This window comes from Falco punctatus, assembly GCF_963210335.1.
Source record: "Falco punctatus genome assembly, chromosome: 6".
Lineage (NCBI taxonomy): Eukaryota > Metazoa > Chordata > Aves > Falconiformes > Falconidae > Falco > Falco punctatus.
Window position 1 is genome coordinate 70,379,630 of NC_137585.1, and position 26,456 is coordinate 70,406,085.

Consider the following 26,456-nt stretch of genomic DNA (forward strand, 5'->3'; position numbering starts at 1 on the left):
AACAGGTTTGCAAATGCAAAGGAGAGAGAGTGAGAGATAAAGAGAAAAAAGAAAGGAAGAAAGGAAGAAAGGAAGAAAGGAAGAAAGGAAGAAAGGAAGGAAGGAAGAAAGAAAGAAAGAAAGAAAGAAAGAAAGAAAGAAAGAAAGAAAGAAAGAAAGAAAGAAAGAAAGAAAGAAAGAAAGAAAGAAAGAAAGAAAGAAAGAAAGAAAGAAAGAAAGGAAGGAAGGAAGAAGGAAAGAAAGAAAGGAAGAAGGAAAGAAAGAAAGAAAGAAAAATCAAAGAAACAAACAATAAAAGAGTTCACAGCAATAGCTACCACCACGGAGCTGTGCCGTCCTGACAGTCCGATTCATTTCCAAGTCCAGTGGGGGAATGTTCCGTCCAATGTTGGTTAGTTGCGTTCTTTTACAGGGTTGTCACGAGCTGTTCTGCTTAACCATGCTTCATCCAGCGGTTGTGTGCATGCCCAATACATTCAGGTGGTCCTCAGGGGTCTCCATGCCCCTTGATCCCCCTGACCCCGGGTCTGGGCACATGCAGAGTTTTTGATAAGTTTCTCAGGATTAGCTCCCCCTGTTACTCCATGGTGTCAGTCAGTGGGTTTCCTGCCTTAAATGTTGAGCTAAACCTCTGCTGTGGCAGTGGTGTTGGCTTCCTTCCTTAACAATATTGAGATAAACATTTGCTGTGGTGATGGTGTGAGTTTGCTGCCATAGCAATGTTGAGGCAAACATCCGCCGTGGCATCGGTGGTTCTCACTGGCGCAGGCTCTTACAGCATGACTGTCCTCGGAAAGCGCATGCAGTGGAAGGGACATCCCCAGCCATCAGCATGTGTGCAGCTGGGACAGGATCCTTCCCTCCAGCTACACAGTTGGCCTCAAGATTCCCAGGCACATTTAATAACGATTTGTGAAGGAAAGATACTGCTATTAATAGTAATAACTTGAATGAGTGAATTGCCAATGTTCATCGGCCTATGAAGTCTATTGATATTTTTTAATTAAAAGAAAGACAGAAGGCCCAACCAATTTAGATTGATTTGCTCTGAATGGCATAGCTGCCGTTTAAATCAAGTAACTACATCCCCGAGATTGACATTTTTTCAGTCTTATACCAAGGTGAAAAAAGACAACTAGTTTTCAAGAGTTCTCTGTAATCCCATTCCCTCTTATGCAGGATTTATCTAAAGTATGGATTTATCTTTAAACTTCTAAGAGTTACTGATAAAATAATTTATTGATTAAATTAGAGCTCCTGGAAGGTCACTAGCTAAATATTTTGAAAAACTTAAAAAAGGATGCTCTTTACTATTCTTCCCTCTTCTAATATATCTATCATTTAACACATGAATTATTTTGGAAATGATCTATAAAGGCTGTCACTTTAAGGAGGTGGCAGAGATCCTTATAAGCACAGTAAACTTACAAAAAACCCTCTGTTGAATAAAATAAAAAGACTCAGATTAAAAAAAAAGAAGTGTATAACAACCTGTGAAAGTCTGTACACGTAGCCTTAGGTTACATGGATTTTGCTACAAATTGCAGTGTATCACCAAGATGTCATGGCTAACTTTGTGAGGTTAGCTGCAGCCCCAGCAGGAGAGCACAGTCCCTCCTCCTGTCCTTGTGCAGGAAAACCATTGGAACCCAGCCGTGTGTATGGCAGAAGCTAGGAGCCTGTGCCTCGCCCAGGGACAAGGACCTGTGGCTCATTGTCCTGGCATGAAGGAAGGAGCCAGCAGCTCTGACCCTGCATGCAGCAAGATGCCTCTGACACATTAGTATCTGTCAGCAGAGCCACAGGACGGTCCTTCACCCCGTCTTCTCCATGGCACCCAGGGGAATGCAAGGGGACAGGGAGTAATGGCTGCGTGAAGATATACTGTGTTAGGCAGCAATAATGTTATATGCCTGCACGTGTCCTAAATGCACTGTTTTTTCTCAAAAATGGAGTAGTCTAGCCAGTTCAAGAAGTGCACAGTACTGTATCTGCTTACATACCATATAGTATGTAAAAATATCTATGTATTTTTATTTATATATATTTATATCTGAAACATAAATATATAGTTGTATATAAAAATAAATATATATCATAAAATATATATCATTTCAATGCAAGACCTTAAATACGAATATATATAATATATAATTATATAAATAGAAAATATATAAAATAAATATATAGATATAAATAGAAAATATAGATAAGAATACACATTTGAACACCATACCAGTTTGAGTCATGCCCTTGAAAAGATGACACTACTTACAAGAAACTGGTGCAGTGGGGTGAGTACACAATTTCTTCTGAAGAATTTTACAGCATGATTTAGATTAACTACCATACATCATTAATATTTGTCCAAGCACTTAGTTCTCATCCTTCAGCACAAGGACAGAGAGGCACTATGTAAGAGATCTGCCCAAGGTAGCAGACCAAGTCAAGAAGAAACCACAGACCTTTTGCTGTGGTCCTGGGCTGTAAACTCTAAATTAAGAATCAACAACGTACTCGACAGCGTGCATTCAACAGGACCAACGTACAGCCCGGAGCTGCAAGAACTGGCCTCTCCTGTCTTCTACAAATTTTAAAGTTTAAATTGGGAAAGAAAAATACATTCTCACATGTCAGCCTTGCAGGACTGATAATCTCCGCACTAGTTTATGTTCTCTCACTTTTTAGAGCATTGTCTCACAAAAAGGATGTAGCTTTTAAATAATTTCTTTTTGCTTATCCTGAATGATCTTTCAATCATTGCTTTGCTTAGGAGAATTTCTTCTTAGGGAAGCAAGCACTTTAAAGAATACAGAGACCTATATAACTTGAAAAATGTAAAATATTTATCTCTGCTCACTAAACTGTTATTTTAAGGATTACTTCTTACTGCAGAAAGAGGAACCTGCATGTGAACTGAAACTCCATTTGACAGTGGATGGAAGGAAATACCTGTCATCTCAATCATTCAGTTTGAGTCTAAATTACTCCCATCACCCAGAAAATCAGTCTAAAATCAGTGGAATGTTAATAGAGTTCACTGCTGGGGCAGCAAATTGCTTTTGTCCTAAGATGTCATTAAACTCCTGGGTACCTACAATATTGCCTCTTTCTTTACTGTTGTGACAGTTCAGGGCAATACACAGACCAGCACAACAAAGGGACAGGTGAATGCAAATGCTCGATTCATGACGGGTTATGATTGCAATGTCGGTCCCATGTGAAAGTACAAAGATTTTGGGGCAAATTTAGGATATTTCTGTGTGTTGCTTTCCTCCAGAGCCAAAGGTTGAAACACCACCCATCAAGCTATGTATCTCGTAAAGTTGACTATCTTTTTCATTATTACTGAACTTTGCTGGCTGACACTGTGAATAGGGCGTCTACATAAATACAAAGGGCTGGGAAGAGTCATATACAAAAGAATAAAGTGGAGTCATAACTAGGGTAAATAATTTTCAATGTGAGTCTTTGCTTGATAAAAGGTAAATTGCACAAGCTGTACACACTCACTACGTATAGTTCATAGATTGTGGAAACACCTTTTCCTCAACAGGACATTGGGAAAGAAAAAGGTACAGAATAAAAGGAATTAAAAAAAAGGATCAAAACAATATGACACTCCTTGTTGTTACTGCCCTCCTGTCTTCAGGTGATACAATAATGAAAACTCCAAGACCACTTTTAAAGCATTCCACTATACCACTGTGGTCTTAATTTGATTTGTAAGTCATATGTTTTCCTGTAGAAGTAGTTTCTTGCTTTCTGAATGGTATTAGCCAGAACTCAGTTTTGCATTTGAACTATTTAATGATTCCTGAAGCAATGTCTTTTCCAGTAGTTGAAATACGTTTGTAAACAAGGGAAGGTGTTTTCCTCAGTTTCCATAGATCATGGGAAACTCATCTTTAGGCATTAGAGCTTCTTTCCATACAGCTTGTATTATTTGATGCCCCCATATCATGTATGGGGTAAAAGTGGGCCTTGACTCTCTTTGGGATATCGGCAATTTTACTGTCTTCAGAAAGTCACCTATGTTTTTTATGTCTGTGATAAGTACTGAGGGAATCACAATACTGACAGTGTTTAAAATGTGTCCCTTTATAGGGTGGTAGAGAAATAGACTTATCAACGATGTCCTAGACACCTTTTGAAAACTTTTCTGTACAAATGTAGGTGGATATCTTGGTGTTGGTTGTTTTTCTTTGTTGTTGTTTCTAAAGTAAGAAAGTCTGTTTTTTTAACAAACACCATATACTTGTTATAAATTTTTATAACTTTCTGAAAAAACAGAGGAGCATTATGTATATTTAGGAAAATGTAACTACTAGACTTGAGTGTCAAAAAAAAGTCATATTTGTTCTTCATACAGAACAATACTTTTCTTAATACAGAACACATCAATGAAGTTTGCCTTCCCATTCCTGAAAATCTGGCTCTTTCTGTAACAGCTGCTCTGACTACACAAGAGAAAACCTATCCGTGCATCTCAGGAGACTGGAATTATATGCTTTTATATTTTCATGCTAGCACATCTCTTCTGCTCATTTAACTGCTTAAATCTGCACTACATTCTTAGTAATAGGAAGAGTTTGAACAATGTAGAAAATCCTACATGTAAGGTTTGACATTTGGAACTGTAGACATGAGCATTCAGGTCCCAGGATCATAAAACTGAAAAGAAACTTGTTGATATAAAAAAAAAATCAGATAGTGGTTTGGACACTTTTTCAGATACCTAAAGCAAAAAAATCAGTCTTTGAAAGAAGATATTGAATTTTTGCTCAGTAACAGAGAAACCGTTTTTCCGGTTTCTGTAGACATGGTTCTCACCTAATCTTTAGCCATGAGATCACCATCAGACCAACATGTGGGTTGCAGTGAATTTTAATGACAAAAGCAATGCAGTAGCCAGCATGCCTACATTAGTGCAAGTGTCTTTTCTCATAGACTTCTTTCAGTAAAGTAGAAGATATTACCAAGTGTATAGGTTACAATGTGAAAACTCTAGTCTGCTGTTCCTTAAGCTAAAATTCTAACACTGATAATTTTTCATGTTGTTTTATACCATGCAGGATATTTTCTTTCAAAGAGCTCTTTTGAAACTTTTTCTAACTGAACGCACAAAATCCTCATAATGATTAGTATCTAGCCTGTGATTGTATAGAGCTTTAACAGACATTAACAGACACACAATCATTCTAATTGTCAAAATTTGCTTTTGGGAATGTGCGTATGGACCCTATTGAATTAAACAGTTTAAGACAAAAATTCAACTTTTGCCATACTGTCAAATTAAGCTAAAACTATTCCATGAAATTCCAGGTCTTCTTTAAATACACATTCTGATATTGTAGGAATTTGTAAAATCTTTTCTTCCAGTTCAACTGCACAGCTTCAGGGCAGACTTCTTATAGACAAGCTTTTATCCTAAGTACAAAATAACATTATCAAAATTCATGCATTTTTATTTTCCTAATATCCTTTATCTATTCCAAATCAATGTAATCTAATCAAGTTTAATCTACCTAGTTCATTCATTTCCACTATTCCTGGACAGAAAACAGTCAGAAATTACCTTTTTCTTTCAACCATGAAATGTTTTTTTTGGAAAGTCAGTTTATGTTTTAAAACTGTCATTGCCTACCATTTTTGTTCTGTTCTGGTAGGGATTAATTTATCTCATCTTAATAAAAATGTATCTTTCCACATGGTTTCCTTAAAGCATTCACATAGGGTACAATCACTTTTAAAACAACTTTCTAAAAATGTTTATCTTTTCAGAGGTTTATGATATAAAGCCTTTTCTTTTGTAGAGTAGAGATTAAACGTGCTGACAGGAACTCAGCAAAAGTCAGAAATTATTTTCTGAGACAAAAGGCAATTGATTACCTCACTGATCTTATCACACCTCACTGTGTGAAGCAGCAGCTCCTGTCTCAAGTCAAGTTCAATATTTAGTATTAGAAGCTCAAAGTGGCAGCTTTCCATATATGCTTTTCTTCAGTACTTCATCCTTCCAGCTTTTGACCTTGTCCTTGCCCTGTGTACCATTTAACATCTGCTCACATACTTCTTTGGCATCTGTATTGTAACTTCCTGATTTGTGACTGTATTGTGTCTATTAATCTTGGCTATTTTCACAATATCTGTGCAGATACTGTGGAGAAGTACACTTGGCGTTCTCCAGAAATGTCCCAAGTGAGTCAAAGAGAACTTCAGGATTTTTTTTCCCTATGAATTACATCTTGCTATGAACAATGGTTTATCTCATACTTCTTATTGAAGGATAATTTCTTTGCAGCATAACTTAAGAAGTAACTTTGAAACTAACAGAATGACTTGCGAAATAAACATTACTGCAAATGCCTGAATTACCCCAATATACAAAGAAGCTCCTGTGAAATTGTTCGTTTAAGTGATCAGTCACCAAACAACGTCAGAGCTTAATAATGTAATGCACTATTTAACACATGAAATCATCCTACTCTTTACTATTCCATGAAGGTTAATTAAGTAAAATTTGTTTGATATTTTATGCTGGCATTTCATCAATATATCAGGGTTGATTTTTATTTCAGGTGTGTTACATCTATGCCCTTGCCACCTAATTTATGGTGAGGCTGGCTTGAATGTTTTTAATGCTGTTTTTTAATGAGGACAGCAATGTTGCACCTAGCTAATACCAACAATGCAAATTGTATTGCAATACAATCTCCACAAGAAAAAGAAAAGTCTCTTGCTCAGATTACTGACAAAATATTTATAAACCTTAAAGATTTTAGACTATTGACTACATTTGCATTAACTCCATCTTTGCCATGTAATCCTTAGTAAAGGCAGTGTCTGGGGTTTGATTTAGATTTTTTGTTTGTTTTACATATTGTGGGTTCTGTACACTATGTCTCTAGGACATGCCTCATGAAGATAATGGCTAAGACAATCCCCTGTTCTCTAGTCATTTCCAGCAAATTTTAATGAGTAATTGTTGATAGGGTTCAGAGACCTTCTAAAGCTCAGGGAGAAATATTCCACAATAAATGGAGTAATAGAAATCGGAGGAGCAAAAAGACTCTCTAGAAAAGCTCTAAAAAAATGTTTTAAGTTTTGGTCATTTTAATGACTGAATAGACTACAGGAAGAAAAGCCTTCTTTGGAGAAATAGTTATCTGATCTAATTTTAGCTTCTGGGGCTCGCACATCAAACAGAAATTCCTGTGCATTGTGCAGTGCTAAAATGCCTCTTCTGAGGCACCACTGTTGTAGTCCAATATCCCAAAGGGCCAGAACTCAAGCTCTGGAGCCTTCCAGAACATTTTTGTACCTAAGAATAGCTTATTTTGTCTATATTAAGAACAATTTAACCTTGAAATTAAAAGCACAGGTTTAACCTTGAAATTAAAAGCACAGAATACAGTTTATATTCCACTGCAGTATGTGCCCCTCCAGTAGAAATTAAGTTGCTTTTGCAAGTTGAGCACATTCTTTGGGAATGGATGCTGGGCATTGCGAAACAGCAAAGGAGGACTAAGCTTCATCTTCCCTCATTTCACGCTGTCACAGAACGCAGTGTCTTTCAACAGCCAATTCAGATAAGTAACCTTAAGCATTTGCGTTTTGGGGGAAGGTTTCCAAGCTCCCGCAGCTCTAGTCAGTCACAGCTCATTGCTCCTAACCTTGTTTTCTCTTTCAGGATGGATTTTATCAAGCCTTCCGCTTATTTCACAGCCCACATGCTTTGCCAGCTGTCCTTGCATAATGCAAAACTCAAGGCTGTTACCTACTGAAAAATTAAAGCATCCTTTGACTATAGCCTTTATAGAAGAGCCTTTTGCAAAGTTTTAAAACAAATATTAGCCATAAACAGCAGAGGAGAACATAAGAGATAAGCTAAAGCTAAGTTACTTCTCTTTTTTCCTTCTTTTTTTTTTTTTTTTAAATGCTCAAACCAAGCAAACAAAGTATGCATGTATAGCTTTGATGGCAAATCACCTTCTGTTGATGGCATTTTCAATTGGAAGGAGCACTTGACACTTGTCATGCTTGGGGTGCCTAATAGTCTTTTCTGTCAGAAGAAAATTGGGTTCCTAGTAAAACGTTTGCTCTAAAACTGCATAAAAACTAATGACTGTATCAAGCTATGTACATTGCTGGAAGCTACAGTCTGCTAGGAGAATTGCTTTTTATTTGGAGGTTTGATACCATCATGCTGTCAAGGGCCTCACACTGGTGTTTGGCAGCCAGGACAATGAGTTCACTGTGCATTTTTTTGCAGGAAACCTTAAAGCCAGCCTGCAGCTAGGTCCCCAGTGGAAGCTGATAATTTTAACAATGATGCTTATTCTGAAATTTTCTAATTAACATGTTTAGCTTCATCGAGTTGCTGAATGCCCTTCAAACTTGGGAATGACCATTCAGAACAGGCAGTTTTGTGTTGCTTCTGAAATACTATAGTGATGGGTGGGCCAGGTAGTACGAGTTGCAATGAAACTGTAGCAAAACTGCCTTGTAAAACTAACATTAGAAGGGAACTGGAGAAAATTCCCATATAAAAATAGGAAAATATAAGCCAAAGCATGAATCAGATCTTCAGCTCCAGCAACAAGGAAAAAAACAAACAAAACACCACCCAAAAAAAAAAAAAAAAAAAACCACCAAACTGTATTGAAACATCTACTTCCTTCCTCATAAGGGAATGCTCTACTAGAAAAATGCTAGGAGTGAGACCAAGGGAAGTCAGGAGTTTAAGTAATGGCAGCACCACTATGGTCTCTTATATTCAAAATAGACTGTAAAACTATGCTTCTTGCCAGAACCAATAAAAACTGCCCATTTTCTGACACCTGTAAAGCAGAAACATCTGTTGCATTTCTGTTTCTAAATCAACAGTGGGTCTTTTCATAGGCAGATGATGTCAGGGCACTGTGGGGGCTGGCAGGTCCCCGCACCAGGGGGTGGCACAGAGAGAGGCAGGGCAGGCCAGGGGAAGCCAGGACAGCTGCATCCCTGGGTTTTGGGCACCTCCCAGAGGACAGGGATGGGACATTGGCCTGCAGGTGGGCTTGGCTCGGCATGGCCCGTGGCTGGGCAGGGAAGGGTTGTGGCAAGACTGGAGATGGCATCCTGTGATCTCAGTGGGGCAGGGACTGATGGCTTCAAGGGAGCCAGAATGGGCTTGTGGGCCATGGGCATGGTGGGGCTAGCCCCAGGGGCCTGGAAAGGGATGTTAAGGTTTGTTGATGTCCTCAAGGACCTTACAGATGGAGAGTGGAATGCAGGTGCTGAAGAGTTGTTCCTTTTTATCCCTCACCTGGACAGGCTTCGCAATGATGCATTTAAGCCTTCTTCAGTAAAGAGGGTTAGAGAAATGAAAGGCAGAGGGCAAGAGAGGTCCATGCAGATTTCTTCTGGGGCTGAGGTTCCTGATATTTTACTCAGACAATGCTGCCCATGCCCTTTCCAGCCTTTGGCTGGAATATAAATAACAAAGCTCATCCTTTAGTTGATAAGCTTTAAAAAAGGTAGTAAATTTTAAACTAACCTTACATAATTGATTTTCTTACCTGAAGGCAGCCCTCCAGGCAGCCTATGCTCTTGACCTTCTTGTCTGCAAGATATCAGCTCCCCTTTCATGGTGAATGTGTGAAGTCAGTGTTTACATAAATGTGATTTTACAGCAAATATGCAGTATAAAATTGGTGTGTTTGGTTATAAGCCATTTATTATTGAGAAAATGTGGAGAAAATCAGGTGGGACATGAGTTTAACTAAAATAAATAAATAAAGATGTGTTAATGATCCCTCAAATGGGAATGCAATTCCGTGCATGAACAGAGTGATGACCTTGGTGATCTGGGAGTCAAAGAAGAGAATTATTTGCATTTGGGGTGAAAAAAACTTTGGGAGTGCAGTTTGGATGAGATTTCAATCTCCTTGATGAGTCTTTGAAGATTTCAGTCTGAGCCAAACTTTCCTTTTTCTTTTCTTTTCTTTTTATTCTGAAAAAAGGGGAATAAGTTAAAGCAATTTTTTTTCTTTGCCTCTTCCTCTGAACTTAAGCCCACAGGCTATTTTCCACTTGATGCATTCTTCAGGAAGGAAGTAAACTGACTGCTTGCTGTACTGTGCAGGGTAAAGTTGACCCAGGTGGAAATAGCTGCCTGTTTGTTTCTAACACTCAAACCTTTGGGTTTAGTTCTATCTCAGTTGAAGATCTATTCATAGGACATGTTGTCTATAGAAGAATCTCAGAAAGTTCAGCCATGGACAGTTGAAAAACAATCATGCATACAATCTTGAAGGTTGAGTTCTGTTGTTAAGTGCCTCCTGAGTGGTTTTTTTCCTGTTTTTGTTTTCAAATAAACTGCTCGTGCCAGGTTGTATCCTGGAATATCCAGGAGGGCCCTGGGAAATACCAGCCTGTCAGCTTCACCCCTGTGCCTGGGAAGATCATGGAACAGATTCTCCTAGAAGCTATGCTAAGGCATCTGGAGGGGACAGGGAGGTGATTCAAAACAGCCAGCGTGGCTTCACCCGGGGCAAGTCCTGCCTGACCAACCTAGTGGCCTCCTATGATGGAGTGACTACATCAATGGACAAGGGAAGAGTGATGAATGTTGTCTATCTGGACTGTGAGGCCTTTGACACAGTCCTCCACAACATCCTTCTATCTAATTTAGAGAGATATGGATTTGATGGGTGGACTGTTCAGTGGATAAGGAATTGATTGGATGGTTGCATCCAGGGGGTAGTGGTCAAGAGCTCAATGTCCAGATGGAGATCAATGACAAGTGGTGTCCCTCGGGTATTGGGACCAGTGCTGTTTAATATCCTTATCATTGACATGGACAGTGGGATCAAGTGCACCCTCAGCAAATTTGAAGATGACACCAAGTTGAGTGATATGGTGGATGGGATGCCACCCAGAGGGATCTAGTTAAGATTAAGCTCAAGTAGGCCCATGTGAACCTTATGAGGTTCAACAAGGCCAAATACAAGTTCCTGCACCTGGGTCAGGTTATCAATACAGTCTGAGGGATGACAGGATTGAGAGCTGCACTGCAGAAAAGGACTTGGGGAGACTGGTGGATGAAAAGCTGGACATGAGCCAGCAATGTGTGCTTGCAGCCCAGAAGTCCAACTGAATCCCGGGCTGCATCACAAACAGCATGGCCAGCAGGTCAAGGGAGAGGATTCTGCCACTCTATCCACTTTTATGAGACCCTACCTGCAGTACTGCACCTATATCTGAGGCCCTCAGAACAGGAAAGACATGGACATGCTGGAACAGATTCAGAGGAGGGCCACAAAAACGATCAGAAGGATGGGACACCTCTCCTGTGAGGAAAGGCTGAGAGACTTATGGTTGTTCAGCCTGTAGAAGGGAAGGCTCTGAGGAGACCTTAGTGTGGCCTTTCAACTGCTTAAAGGGGGCCCATAAGAAAGATGGGGACAAACTTTTCAGCAGGGCCTCTAGCAATAGGACAAGGAGTAATGGTTTTAAACTAAAAAAGGGTGAATTCAGGCTAGATAAAAGGAAGAAATTTTGTAGGATAAGTGTGGTAAAACACTGGCACAGGTTGCCCAGAGAGGTGGTAGATGCCCTGTCCCTGGTAACATTCAAAGTCAGGTTGGATGGGGCTCTGAGCAACACGATCTAGTAGATGTCCCTGCTCACTGCAGGGGAGGTTGGACTAGATGGCCTTTAAAGGTGCCTTCTGATTCAAACTATTCTATGTTTCTATTTCAGTCTGAGTTTCAGGGCTATACTTATGTGTTTCTAATCTGATTGATGTCTCATTGGATTTCAAATTGTGCGGCTATGAATTGAAATCATGGATATCTCTGGTATTTGGCACTAACACTAAAATCAGGATTTTGGTCTAGGTCTAGTAATAAACACTGTGTTGATGCATTATGTATTATATTATAAAGCTATTTATGCTGAAGAAATATCTGGATGACCTGAAATGCATAAACAATTTAAGCAATGTACAAAGTTAGAATCAAATCCTTTATTTAGATGTGGAAAATGCTTGACCTGTAAGAATACCTGCAGTTAAAAAAAAATTAATAATCCCAAGAAAAAAACAAACAAAACAGAAGTAGCTGAAATAATTTTAAAGCTAAAATCCATTTTTCAAAAGATTGTTGTGAAGACATTTGAAGTCCCTGTAGTTTAATGAAGAGCATTAACCTGGGATGCAGAAAATGGATTTTTTTAATTATTTTTTTTAATCTTAATTACCATTTTGGGAAGAAAACTTTGCCTTCCTGTCCTCTGAATTGGTATAGACAGGCTCTTGAACTTGCATCTCATATAGGCTAGGACAGCACTGTCAATATTGATTGTAGAAACCCTAACTCTGTGTCTTCTCCCTCAAGGTTCAAGCATTTGGAAATGTTTCTCCTTTTCCACTGAAATCCTGAAGCAGAAAAATAATTCTCCTGACATGGGAATTAAAGAGAATATTATAATACATATTTATAAAGAATAACCAGTTTATCTAGCCAATCCCAGTTTAAGCTGTACAGTCCTGGATGCTAATGCTACTTCAGAGTTCAAGATCATGGTGTTCAAAAACAGAGAAACAATAAAGTGATATTCCCTTAAGGGCCATCACTCCCTTAATAGAGGATTTCCCTGGCATTTACAGCCATCTAGCAATATTACTTCACTTCTCTGCATTGAATTAGACCCAAGGACAGCTGTATAACTGAAGCTGATGAAATAAGAGTTCACTAAAAGGTAAAGCAACTCTGTACAACTTCACCTTTTCTAGTTTTCCTCCCATTTCTTGCTTTGTACATTCAGCAGATTATTGACAATGATAAAGTATATAGAAATAGAGATTAGCGTTTGTGATGCTTTATGAAAAGGAAGAATTTATTCTGCATTTTAAGGCACCTTACAGACTGCACCACACAATTAAAAATCTATTTTATGTCCATCAGCCTTGAGATGCTTCGTTATAAATGATATAGCAACAATCCAAAACCCAAGCTGATGGGTTCATATCTATCATTCCTTGGCATTGCATGGGTAATTTTGATCTCATTGACACAATGGAAGTTTTGTTGCTAATTACAATAGGACAAAGATTCCACCTTAGAACTGACACTAATCCTGAGCAGCACACTCACCCCAAGGCTGGGATACCTTTGCTCCCCACAAGCCACCTTGATAGTTTTGTGGTAGAGTCCCAGCTGGTAATGAGCCAGTGGCATATGTAGGTGTCTCAAGCACAGTTTATGTGCCTGGCTCAGATTCAGACTGAAATTACTGCCAAACCACAGAAAGTACGCATGTGCCATTCATATATTCGGAATGGAAAAGGAGGAGGATTGGGCAGAGGCTCCAAGGCACCCACAGGCTCAAACTAATAACATTATTAGGCTGGGATTGAGATCCAGACAGACACTTATAACCCTAATATGTAGCTTGGGTGGAATATAGGCTCCTGAGTTCAAGTGGTTAGGGTATGTCCTGGGAAATGGAATCCAGTGCTCAGTACAACAGTTTGTATGCTTTACACATTTTGTCTGGTGATGCTTTAACACAGAGTTTATGAGTAGTATCTTAGCATTCGCATCTCTCCACAGAGTGTTCTGAATTCAGCCCCTCTGTTTTGATTTCTAGTGTTTGAACATGGCAAGATTTTCAGCGGAGTTGTCCTGCTTCAAGAAGCAATCTTTCAGCCTTGCCTGTTACCTGCTGGTTAGTAGAATTTCTTGGGATGGAAGAGATTCAAGTCAGAAACTTTCCACTTCAAACTCTTAGTATCTAGGTAAAAAAATTAAAAACATAGGACTATTACATAAATCTGTAGATCTCACTGATTTTTTGGAGGGTCTAACACACACGTATAGCTGCAAAAACAATATGCACATGTAAGTGTTGAATGGGTTTCTACAGCATGTCCTAGGGGTGTCTCAGATGTTTCTTTCTCAGAATATTAACTGTCTCAATCCACTACTCTTTCTGTTCAGTGTATAAGATATACAAATGGTCAAGCGAATAACAATAATGCTACTCAGTAAGCCAGCCTTAGTGATGCTTAACCCTTTGTCAGTGTAAGCCGAAATTCATGTGAGCATTCTAGCCAAACTTTTATATCTTAGCTGCATTTCAAATACATTGTTCCCCTTTTTGCAATCACAATTTTTCAGAAATATCCATTTCTCTGAGATACCTTTGACCAATGACCTTGATCAATTTAAAAGACAAGATTGTTTCTTAGAATATGGTCATATCCTGTAAAATTGCACTCAAATGTTCAAGAACAACTGGATAAGAAAAAAAAAAAAAAAAAAAACAGAAAAATCACCATGTGTACAGGTGAGTTACTGGCATTCAGCATTAATAATAAGCTCAACAGTTAGAACATCAGAACATCATATTCTGCTCATGGTGCAATACTGGGAGGTTACAACACTGGCACAGGGAAAATGCCAGGCAGGAGTTCCGCTGCAGGCCCTCCGCCACCATGGATCTGGTGCAAGAGACTTTGGGCTACGTGCTTTCTGAGCTGAGGGAACGGCCCTGGTGTGTTCTCGGCTCTACTGGAGGCCCTCAGTTACAAATGTGAAAGTCCAGCCCCTGCTGCCGCAGGCAAGGCACCAGGCAGGACTTCCACTGCTGGCCCTCACCAGCCCTTGGCTGCCACAGACCTGGCACAACAGGGCTTGGGCTACCTGTTTTCTCAGCCAAGGGAATGGCGGCAGTGCATTCCCTGCTCTGCCAGAAGACCTTGGACACAAATATGAGGCAGCTCTGGCTCCGTCCACGACTTCGCCACACCGTGTCACACCTCCTGCCCCAAACTGGCCCTGCACACCAGCCGCAGCACTCCTTATGCTTCCAGCCAGGCAGCCAAACAGGGCTCAGCAGAGGCTGCACTAGAAATACAGGTGGCTGTGGGGAGCAAGGGAGTGTCACAGCAGTAGAAACAAAGTAATGTAGGAGTAGAGAGGTAGAAATTCAGTAGTGTAGGAGTCGTAGAGGTAGAAAGACAGTAGTACAGGAATAAATAAGAGTAAACTGTTCATTGTTCTCAATAATAGACACTTGCAAGTCGCCTGGTCCTGCGTCTAGAGCCTCACAGCGCCTGTTTCACTCCCCAGGTCGTGGGGGCCTTCAGGAACACAAAGGGTTTAGCTCCAGCCTGTGAAAGCCGAAGGCTGCAGGCACCAGCGGTGCTGGGCAAAACCCAGCCTAGGGCTGTACCAGGAGCTGCACCAGCATCCTGTAACACCAGCTGTGGAGGATGCTCAACATTTCACTGACATTTATGCAGAAAGATTACAGTGCTTGTGCGAAATTACACCACCAGTTCAACCTCCACCAGCTCCAAAGCCTCTGTGCACACAGAGGGAAGCCAGGCAGGTCTGTCCCATCGGGAGCAAAGCCCGCAAGGCTCGGGGCAGCCAGCGCTGCCAGCCAGGGCTGGGTGCAGCAGTGTGCCAAGCCCCATCCTCATGTCTGCTCACCCATGCCAGAGCCACCTTGGGTTCTGGGTCTGCACTGACACCCTCTGCTCTGGACTCGCAGAGGCACAGAGGCAACAGCCATCACCAGAGTCTCCTTCTCACACCTTCAGTTACACCATCCTGCAGAGGGGCTGGCACTGAAAGCAGAGCAGAAGAGAACAGTTCCATTGGGGTTTGCCCTCTCCTGGGGGGGGCTATGTGAGCTGGATGTTGCCATCTCCCACCGCCACAATTACCTTTGTCCTATTTTCAACCAACTTCCTGGGGACAGCAGCAATTTATCAACTGGTCTCCTCTTGTGACCAGAACTTCCTCACTTGGAAGCTTCTTTCTTCATTACTGAGGAGAACAGTGCTCTTTTCTCCCCGTTCTTTGTTCCATGTCCTTCCTAAGGCTGATTCCCTGGATTAGAAGTCCCTCTGTTTGTCACTTCTAACAACTTCAGAGAGCCAGCTTGGCCTAAACTTTGTACCCAGATTTGTTTAACATAGAGCTAAACACTAAATCAGAGTTCATTAATTGGGTAGTTTAGACATCTTGTCCCTTTGCTGAGCCAGCAACCTTCCCTTAATGGAATCCTTGGACACAGATGTATATACAGTGGTATCTGTACAGTGGCATCACCCTAATATTCACCAAACCCCCCAGCCCATCCCTAAAATGCCCTCCACCTCCCCTCTGCTCTGTCCCTACATTCTTTTCCGCTGCACCCCCACAGTCCTTCCTTAGAATTCTTTCCCCAACCCCCCCAGCTCATCCCCAAAATCCTTGCTCCCCTCCCCTGTCCATCTCTAAAATCCTTCCCCACATCCCCCCGTGTCTGTCTCTAAAACCTTCTATGACCCTCCATGATTTCACTTGCACCTAGTATGTCCCTTAACTCCTTACTCCTACCTCCCCTCTCCATCCATCCCAAAATCCTTCCTTGACCCCACACCGTGTACATCCCTAAAACCTTTCCCCTTGACTCTCCTGGTCCCACCCCAAAGCCTTTCCCTGCAAACTCCTCAGTGCACCCCTAAACTACCTCCCGCCCTGACCCCCCTGGCTCCACCCCTGAAATCCTTCCCACTGTCATGAAAAACCTTCCTCAACTCATCATGTCCGCCCCAACAGCCTCCCCATTCCTCCATCCACCCCTAAAGTCCACCCCACTCTATCCCTAACATCCTTCCCCCCGTCCCATGGTTCTGTACCCAAAACCTTTCCCCCTGCATCCTCAGACTGTCCCTGGAAAGGTTCTCGACCCACCCCTGCATCGCATCCTAAAATCCTTCCTTCCCCCAGCTCCCACATGTCCGTTCTTCTCCACCCCCCACCCCCACCCTTTCTCTAAAATCCTTCCCCTTGCCCTCAGTCTGTCCCTAAAGTCCTTCCTTCCTACTCCTCGGAGGTTCTACAAGTCCTGAAAGAGATCAAGCTGCAGAAAGTGCTCTTGGAACAGTGTCTGGTGTCCAGGGAAAGCCCCGTCAGGAAGGGCAGGGATCCCACCCCAGCCTCTCACTGCTCCGTCCCCTGCAGCTGCTCCACACGGGAACCCTACCCTAAACCCCCGGACCCCCTCTGCCCCCAGCTAACCCAGCTCAGCCTCAGAGCTGCCCTGCAGCTTCAGCTCAGTGACACCCCTGGCTAAAGGGTGCTGGGGGGGAGCAACTCGGGCTGCTGCTTTCTGAGCCACAACATGGTCCCACCTGCACTTTCGCACTCTAATGGAGCCCAACTCCCAAACTGAAAACATCCAGCCACTGTGTCACGTGAAAACCAGCGGTTTCCTTGAACCCTTTATATTTGATCAGCCTGTCAGTTTCCCAAGAAAGATGAGAACCTTGTGCCCCCCAAACCTGCCCACAACATGCAATTTGCCAGCCTACTGTGTCAGTGGGTGATTTGACCAATCTTTTCAGGGACTGCTGCTGGCAGCATCACTGAGTCAAATCCCATATAACAGCTACTCAAACCTCAGGAAATGTAGTAAAGCAGATTCCGTGCATGCCAGCCATCCTGAAAGCGATACCTGTATTTTACCCTGAAACGCTTTCTGTAATACTACGTTTCTATATACATCCCAATTTTCTCTAATTCCCATCCCGATTAATTTTCCCACAATCTGACAGACAACAGCTGCTTAATCTGCCAGAAAAATGAGTCTAGCTTAATCTACTTTATTTGTTTTACATGCAGCAAACTGTTACACTGCAAAAGCCCAGGAGGCTTAACTGATCTCTCAGCACTTGCCTACTTCAACCATGAAATCTAGATCATTTATCTATTTAAATGCCTTTCCATGCTGACCAATCTAATATCAAACTTTTTCTTTTCTTGTGGCAAAAAAATTCAAAAATATTTTTCCATGTTACAATATATTTTGCACTTTTTTTCCGCTGCGTGTTACTTGCCCTTTGTATTTGCCTGTCAGAGATAGCCTGTGTGGTTTGGTTGACATGCTCAACTCACAGCAGAGTTTACAGACTGGTAGAAAGGCCAATTAAAAGCACCAAATGAAAAAATAACAAGAGCCCAAAACTTTAAGCATTTCCACAGCAGCCGAGAGGTTAGCTTTTCAGGAAACCTTTAGTTCTCTTCAAAATGGAATGTTTAAGCAAAGGCCACAGACAGCTTTGTAGGACTGGGATTAGCAGTTTAAATGAAGTTCTCTTGCCAGCTCTTGCCCTGTGCTGTAGCACTGATCACTTACATATTGGATGATTGTTAGGGTGATACTAGGAAATAATGTCTTTCTATATCATAGACTCTGCAGAAAAACCTCAGCTCCTGAGGCACAGTTCTTTGAGAAAACTAAGGAGATGCTGCCTTCTCCTTAGTGTTTGCTCTTCTGAGAACTTGCAGCTGGAGTGTGTAACTGTGAGAGCAAGGCGGGGTGTCACACTGATGGCAGAGGAGACAGGGCTCTGTGGGGAAGACATTGCCTCCGTGCCTTTCCTGGACAGCTGCTGGTGCAGCGTGCTTACAGAGTCCCAGACCAAATTTGAAGCCCTGCTCCTTTGCGGGAAGCCTGATTGCAGTGTGGCTCCCTGCCTGCCTTGCAGGGCTCAGAAATAAAAGCTAACGATTGACATTGGGAAAGATAATCTCACCCACAGGGCTCTAAATTACCTGCAACCACAGAGGGGAAAAAAGGACTTGGTTACTTTTGTGAACAACTCAATAACAGTCTCTGTTCAACACACAGCATCGATCAAAAGAGCAAACAGAATGTTAGGATGCAAAGAGAGCAATGTTGAAAACGATATTGGAAGTGAACACCATCATACAAATCAGCAATAGATCTTCCTCTGAACCACTGCTCTGCACTGATCATCAAAAAAAAGGATATAGCAGAAGGTTTCAGAGATACAACAAAAAGGAAGAGATCAACAATAGATCTTCCTCTGAACCACTGCTCTGCACTGATCACTTCATAAAAAATATATATATATATATATAGCAGAAGGTTTCAGAGACACAACAAAAAGAAAACATCAGTTATGTGGAGAATGAAATGACTGGGACAGTTCAGCTTTGAGAGGTGCTCTAGGGTGCCATGAATAACACATCCACTACACAGAACTTAGAGAGATATGGGAATTTTCTAACTGCCTAGTTTGAATATAAAAATGTGAAATCATCAAATCAGAAGTATTTTGTTGGAATGTATAATTTTTAAAAAATATATATTTCAAAGGCATCACAGCAAAGTTTTCTACCTGTAAAGGACTTTTCTCCCATTAGAAACATGCATTCTATCCTCCAGGCAGGCTGTCTTGGATCCCAGCCTTCTGTGCCAGATCTGTGTCACAAGCTTCCACAGACATAGGACAAGCAATCATTTAGGTTCAGAAATGCAGGTCAAAGAACTCTAGAGACAACCAAGGATCTGAACCTTGTTTTTCCAGTCCTCTGGAGGTGTGCATACAATAGCAGTGTGCTTATGGAAAGGCAAAAAATCCTAAATCCCCTCAGGCTGAGCTAGGCATCATGGACCTGGTGCAAGAGAGCTTAGTCTACCTGCTTTCAGAGCTGAGAGAACAGCCCCAGTGCTTTCTCCACGGTACAGGAGGCCCTGGCTCACAAACATGAACATCTGGCCTCTGCTCCAGTGGGCAAGGTGCCAGGCTGGAAGTTTGCAACTAGCCCTCACCTCTCCCTAGGCACCACAGACCTGGTGCAAGCAAGCTTGGGCTATCTGCTTTCTGAGCTGAGGGAACAGTCCCAGCACCATCTCAACACTAGCAGAGGCCCTTGCTTGCAAACACGAACATCCAGCCTCTGCTCCCACTAGCAAGGGGCCTGGCAGCAACCATGCTGCTGGCCCTCACCTACCTCCAGGCACCACAGTCCTGGGGCAAAAGAGCTTGGGCTATATGCTTTCTGAGCTGAGGGAATGGTCCCAGCACCTTCTCAATGCTACCAGAGACCTACGCTCACAAATGTAAACTTCTGGCCTCTGCTCCCACAGACAATGCAACAGGCATGAATTGCACAGCTGGCCCTTGCCTTCCACAAGGCACCATTGACCTGGGGCAAGAAAGCTTAGGCTACCTGCTTTCTGAAATAAGGCAACAGTTCCAGCACCTTCTCAACTCTACAGGAGGCAATTGCTTGCTAAAGTTAACATCCAGCCTCTGCTCCCATGGGCACAGCACCAGGCAGGAATTGCTCTGCTTTCCTTTGCCTCCCTCTAGGCACTGTTGCAGCACAAACAAACCAGTAAGCTGCAGTAAGGCTTTTACTGTCGGTCAGAGTCTACTGTCCATACTGTTTCTCCCTCCTCCAGAGGTCAAACCACATTACTCCTCCTCTCCCACACTCCTCAGTGCTATTTAACCACTTAGCAGGAACGAGCTACAGCTGCACATCATCCATGTCAATCAACCCACTGCCTTCATTCCTCTACAAGGCACCACAGACCTGGGGCAAGAGAGCTTAACTTACCTGCTTTCTTAGCAGAGGGAACAGTCCCAGCATCTTCCCAATGCTACTAGAGGCCCTCGCTCACAAATGTGAACATCTGGCCTCTGCTCCTGTGGGAAAAGTGGCAGGCTAGAATTGCACTGCTAACTGTTACCTTCCCCCTAAGCACCATGCACCTGGAGCAAGAGAGCTTGGGCTACCTGCTTTCAGAGCTGAGAGAAAGGCCCAGGCAGGTAAGGACTACAGGTGTGGGCAATGGGCAAGGAGAAGGATTCTAGGGACGGCCATGGAGTGGGGTGTGGGGGTGAAGAAAGAATTTGAAGGGGGGGTGAAAGGGGTGGCAGGGGAAAGATTTTGGGGATGGACCAGGGGGCAGGAGGGAAGATTTGATAGACCTACTGTGTAAGCAGGGGGAAAGAATGTATATGCTGACTTAAGAGGTGGGAGAAAGGATTTTAGGGATAGACGAGGGGGATGGTAGAAAAGAGATTAGAGATGGACTTGAGGTTTTGGGCAGAAGGATTTTCAGGATGGACTGGGGTTTGTTGGGAAGGACTGTAGGGATGGTATGTGGGCAAGAGCTAGGTTCTTGGGAAGGGCCAAGGGGGCAGGGAGAAAGATCGTAGGCACAGACCAGGGAGTTTTAGGGCTGAACCCAGGGGTCTGGGGTGAAGGAAGTTTGGGACTGATGGGTGGAGTCTAGGAAAATGATGTTATGGCTGAATTTGGGGGTTGTAGAGGAAAGATTTTAGGATGGGCTTGTGAAAGTTGGCAGAAAGGGCTTTAGGGACAGAGCAGAGAGTTTAGAGGGAAGAATAGTGATGGAGTGGGGGGAAAGGGAAGGATTTTAAGGCTTACTGAGAGGCTCAAGGGGACTTGGGACAGACCCTCAGAGTTGAGGAATGTTTTTAGTTATGGATTGGAGGTGCGAGGGAAAAATGAGGGGCACAGGCTAGGTCAGTGGGAGGAAGAATTTTAGGGATGGCCTGCAGGCTTTCAGTTGAAGGAGTTTAGGGAGGGAACAAAAAGGGAAGGACTTTAGGGATGTACTGTGATCGAGGTGAAGGATATTGGCGATGTAACAGTGGAGTGAGGGGCAGGCTTTTAGGGATGGAGTGGTGAGGTGGGGGGAACAAATGTAGGGACAGCCTGGGAAGAAGGGGAAGGATTTTTGGGATGGACTGGGAACAGGAGCAAAGATTGTAAGGGTGGACTGGAGTGGGGTGGGGGAAGGACTGAGGGCCAAGCGAAGGATTTTGGGGATGGACAGGAGGGCAAGGAGAAGTATTTTAGGGGTGGGCCAACGAAGCAGGGTGAAGGTTATTAGAGATGGACTGGAGGATTTGGAAAAATGACTTCAGGGATAGATGAGAGGAGTAGGGGAATGATATTAGGGATAGCCCAGGAAGAAGGGGAAGGATTTTGGGGATGGACTAGGAACAGGTGCAAAGATTTTAGGAGGAGAATGGTGGGGGAGGGGGACCTGAGAAAAGGGACTTTGCAGATGGACTAGAGGCCTGGGGGAAGAATTTCAGGAGCAGAGTGATAGGTTTGTGGGTAAGGAGAACGATTCTAAGGATGGACATGGGGGAGGGGGAGAAAAAGTTTAGGGAGGGACCAGAGGGAAGGATTTGGGGGATGGAGTGGGGGAAAGATTTGATAGACCAAGTGGGCAGTGCAGGGGGAAAGAATGTATATGCTGACTTAGGGGTGGAAGGAAGGATTTTATGAATGGACAGTGAGTTTGTTGGGGAGGATTCTCTAGACAGACGGGGGGACAGGAGAAAAGAATGTGTCTACTGACTGGTGGAGTGGGTAGAAGGATATTTGGGAGGTACCTGGGGAGCTGGGGTGAAGGAATTTAGGGATGGAGTGGGGACACAAAGGGAAATGTTTTTTTGGGATGAACTATGGGGTTTATGCATAAGGAAGTTCAAGACAGGTAGGCAGAGTCTGGGGGAAGGATTTTCAGGACTGACGGGTTTTGTGGGAAAGGACTATGGTGCTGGCATGTGGGCAAGAGGTAGGATTGTAGGGAAGGACCAACGGGGCGAGAATAAAGATTGTAGGCGCAGGTCGTGGAGTTTTAGGGATGAACTCTGGGGTCTGAAGTGAAGGAAGTTCAGGATTGATGGGTGGAGTCTAGGGAAGTGATTTTTACGGCTGGACTTCAGAGTTGTGGGGGGAAAAAAAATTTAGGATGGGCTGGGGAAGATGGAAGGGCTTTAGGGACAGAGCAGGGGGTTTAGGAGGAGAGCTATAGGGATGGAGTGTGGGGGCAAAAAAAAATATTTTAAGCATTACTGAGAGAGTTAAGGCTTTTTGATGTGAGAAAAGTGAACCCTCGTTTCTGCGCTCCAAAGGAACCCAAAAGCACACTGGAACCACCCAGGAAGTGCTACCCCAGAGAAGGTGCCAGGAATAAATTCTCTCACTGCACCTCTCCATGCCTAGTATCAATGTTACTAACACAACCAAACTTTAGGATTGCTGTTTTCTGAGCCAAGAATAGGTCAACTTACTTTTCCATTCGCACAGAGCCCTGCCTGTGAATTTGAAAAGTACAGGACTGCTCCCATACAGAATGTGCCAGGAATGAGTTCATAGCTGGGTCTGACCCTTCCTCAGTAGCCATGTGAAGGACACCAAAAAATTTCTGCTACCTGCTTTCTGTGCAGAGAAAAGTAACTGCTCACATTTATACTTGTACAAAGCCCAAATCCTCCATGGAACCATCCAGGCAGAGACCAACCAGAAAAGGTGCCAGGAAATAATTCTCTTGGTGGTTCTCACCCTGCCCCAGTAACCATCTGAAGGACACTACAAAACTTCTGCTGCCCGCTTTCTGCGGCGAGAAAGTTAACTGCTCACTTTTGCACTCATATAGAGCCAAAATGATCCATACAGCAATCAAGGCACAGCTCCAACAGCTAAACTGCCAGGAGGGAATACTCTCTGTATTTCTTGCCCTGCCCTGGTAGCCCTGTGAAGGACACCACAAAAGTTCTGCTACCTGCTTTCTGTGCTGATAAAAGCGCTCACTTTTGCACTTGTACAGAGCCAAAGAAGCTCAATGGAACCACGCCACCACAGCTCCCCTGGAGAAGGTGCCAGGAAGGAATTCTCTTTTTGATCCTGACACTACCTTGGTAGCAATGTGAGTGACATCCCAAAAGTTATGCTACCTGATTTCTGTGGGGAGAAAATTAACTGCTCACTTTTGCTTTCATACAGAGACTAATTGCTACGTGGAACCACCCATGCACAGCTGTACTAGAGAAGGTGCCAATAAGGAATTCTCTCGCTGTGCCTGACTGACACCTAGCGGCCGTCAAAAGGACACCACACAAATCCTCCTACCCGTTTTCTGTGCTGGGTAAAGGAACTGCTCACTGCTGCACTCGTACGGAGCCAAAACGCCCCATGAAACCACCCAGGCACAACTCCACCAGAGAAGGTGCCAGGAAGGAATCCTCTCACTGTGTCTGACTGACACCTAAGTTTTGTGAGAGGACAGCCGTAGACCTCCCAAAGCCCCCCTCCCCCCCCGTAGGGCTGCAAAGGCAGAGAGGCCAAAAGTACACATGTAAAATGGATCTGGGTGGGATTATTTGAGAAGTGTTGCACCTGTGAAGAAAGCTATGGTCTGTCGGGAGAAAGAAAGTGATGCCAAGACCCCAGAAAGAAATCCAGTGTCCGTCTGGTGCCCTGACTCACCTCCCCAGAGTTACCTTAGTCCAATCAGGCTGATCCCATGGTCATACAGGGTGCACCTGCTGACTGAGGAAGAAGCGAGCATATGATGGTACTGGTAAGGCTGATACCTACTGATCAGTTTTCAAATCAGAGCACCTGGGGAGGAAAAAAAGAAAAAAAAAAAAAAAGTGATGTCTTTTCAGGGCTGCTCTTGCAGCCTGCATTGAGATTCATTCATTTACTTGGAGTAGTTTCTGTGACAGAGAGAAGACATATCAAGACTACAAATGGGAAATTCAGTTGGGGTCTTGCCACCACAACTTCCCCCGTCACAGCAAGACCTCCTCTTCGTACCCCTTATGGCCTCCATTTCATAGAATCATAAAATCACGGAACAGTTTGGGTGGAAAGGGACTTTAGTGATCATCTAGTTCCATGTCCCTTGCCACAGTCAGGGACTCCTTCCACTAGATCAGGTTGCTCACAGCCCCATCAAGCTGGTCTGGAACACTTCCAGGGATGGGGCATCCACAGCTGCTCTGGACAACCTCTGCCAGTGTCTCTCCACCCTCACCGTAAACAAATTCTTTCTACTACATACTCTAAATCTACCATCTTTAAGTTTAAAACTGATGCCCCTTGCCCTATCATTACACTCCCCGCTGAGGAATCCCTCTCCAGCTTCCCTGTAGGTTCCCTTTAGGGACTTTTCTCTATATTAGCCAGCTACAGGTAGCAGGCAAGTAGAGGTTTACATCAGGGAAGCAGCCTAAAGCCCAGCAAGGGAAGGTGAGGACTGACTGGTGTAGTTCACATTTGACAGCACTGCATGACACAGGTAGTAATTGTATCCCAGGACAGAAAGATTCAGGAGGATCATAAGAAAAACAGCTAAACAGAGAAAGGGAAATGTATTCTGGACACATTTTAGTACTGGCTATTACCTGACATAAAACAGTAAGTAGGCTTGCTGTCTGAGAATTGTGTTTAGGTCACAACAGTTCACACAGCCTATTGCTGGCCTGTAAAAAAAAGGCAAGGATACCTGGAGATAAAATTCCTGCTTTGTCCAGAACAACACGGGCAGAAAACTACAAAAGCAAAAGTACACCAAAACAAATCCCATCAAGCCAGTAAGGAGACTTTCTCCCCCAAAACCTTGGCTACCAGAAACACCGCCGTCAAAGTTCATGTTCCCCAGCACACATTCTTCCCTGTTACGAAGGAAGTGGCTCTTTACCTTTGCGTAGCAGAAATAGTGTCCTGCACGAGAGCTGCCACCTCTGTGCACCAGGACAGCATATAAGGTGTAGAGGAGCAGTTCTGCAGCTGAGACATGAATGGCCGAAGATCCAAGTGCTGGGGATACTGCACAAACTGCGATGAGACTGAAAGGGCTCAGAAAGTCTCCTGGCATACTACATGAAATAGCCTGCCAAGACAGGGGCCCAGAAGTCTAGAAATACATCTTTGGGGGTCATCAACATTCACTTTTCCCTGAAGCAACATGTCACGCTTTGGGTGTCAGGAAACTGTTCTTGGCCAGAGCAGCTCTGCTGGAGCAGAGTATGTGCTTGTCTTGCCATGGGAACTCTTCTTTCCCCAGGAGTGAACTCAAAAAGCTCAACCTGAACAGCTTGTGACAGAGCGTCCTGCTTTGGGAAATCTCCTGCTCCAGGAAGAGAAAGAGAGTTGCCCTCCAATTGTATACACACCTTGCTGATCTTCTCACCAGTGAAACCAACCCTTTTCAGATGCAGTGTGAGAATCCTGGGTGCACAATTGATTGTAATTCTCTTGGAGGTGGCAACCATCTTGTCATACCTTGAAACCAAGCAGAGAGCCAAGCTCTGAAATGCACCCTGTCTCGCCCCAAGAAGGCCAGACAACCTTTCCCTTCTCACCCATCCTTAAGCTATTTTAAGACTCTTCAGTACCATAAGGTCATATTAAAAAAAAAAAAAAAGCTGTGACTCATTATTATGCATTGAACTGTTGTGAAAAGATGACTTATGCTTGATGACATGCAGCAGCTTCATGCAGGAGTATTAATCTGTTAGTAATCATCTTGCTTGCTACATTGGAAGCCATTTTCACTAGCCAGCTGATTAGGTTTCACAAAGTCCTCCAGAGCTGCAATGACAGATGGGGCTGCCTGGAGGAGTGAGAAAGGAAAGCTCTGAGCTCGGGGAAATGTCTTCGCTCAAACGCGTAAGAGGAGTTGACCAGAAGATCCAGGTAGTTGCTGCTGAGGAGACCCACCGTGAACCTGCAGGCAGTGCCCAGGAGGACGCTGAAAGAGGGTGTTATGCTGAACAATTCCCTCATTTCCCAGAGATTCCCGGTGCTATCAAGAGCTAC

General features: G+C 43.5%; 1 protein-coding gene across 1 annotated transcript in view; it reads right to left on the reverse strand.

Moving 5' to 3' along the window:
- Window positions 1-26,456, reverse strand: part of SLC35B4 (solute carrier family 35 member B4) — a 72,486-nt gene continuing 46,030 nt past the window's right edge. Inside the window, exon 9 of the mRNA XM_080390686.1 lies at window positions 1-26,456. This exon is cut by the window's right edge and continues 21,004 nt beyond it. The gene's annotated coding sequence lies outside the window, so the exon portion shown is untranslated.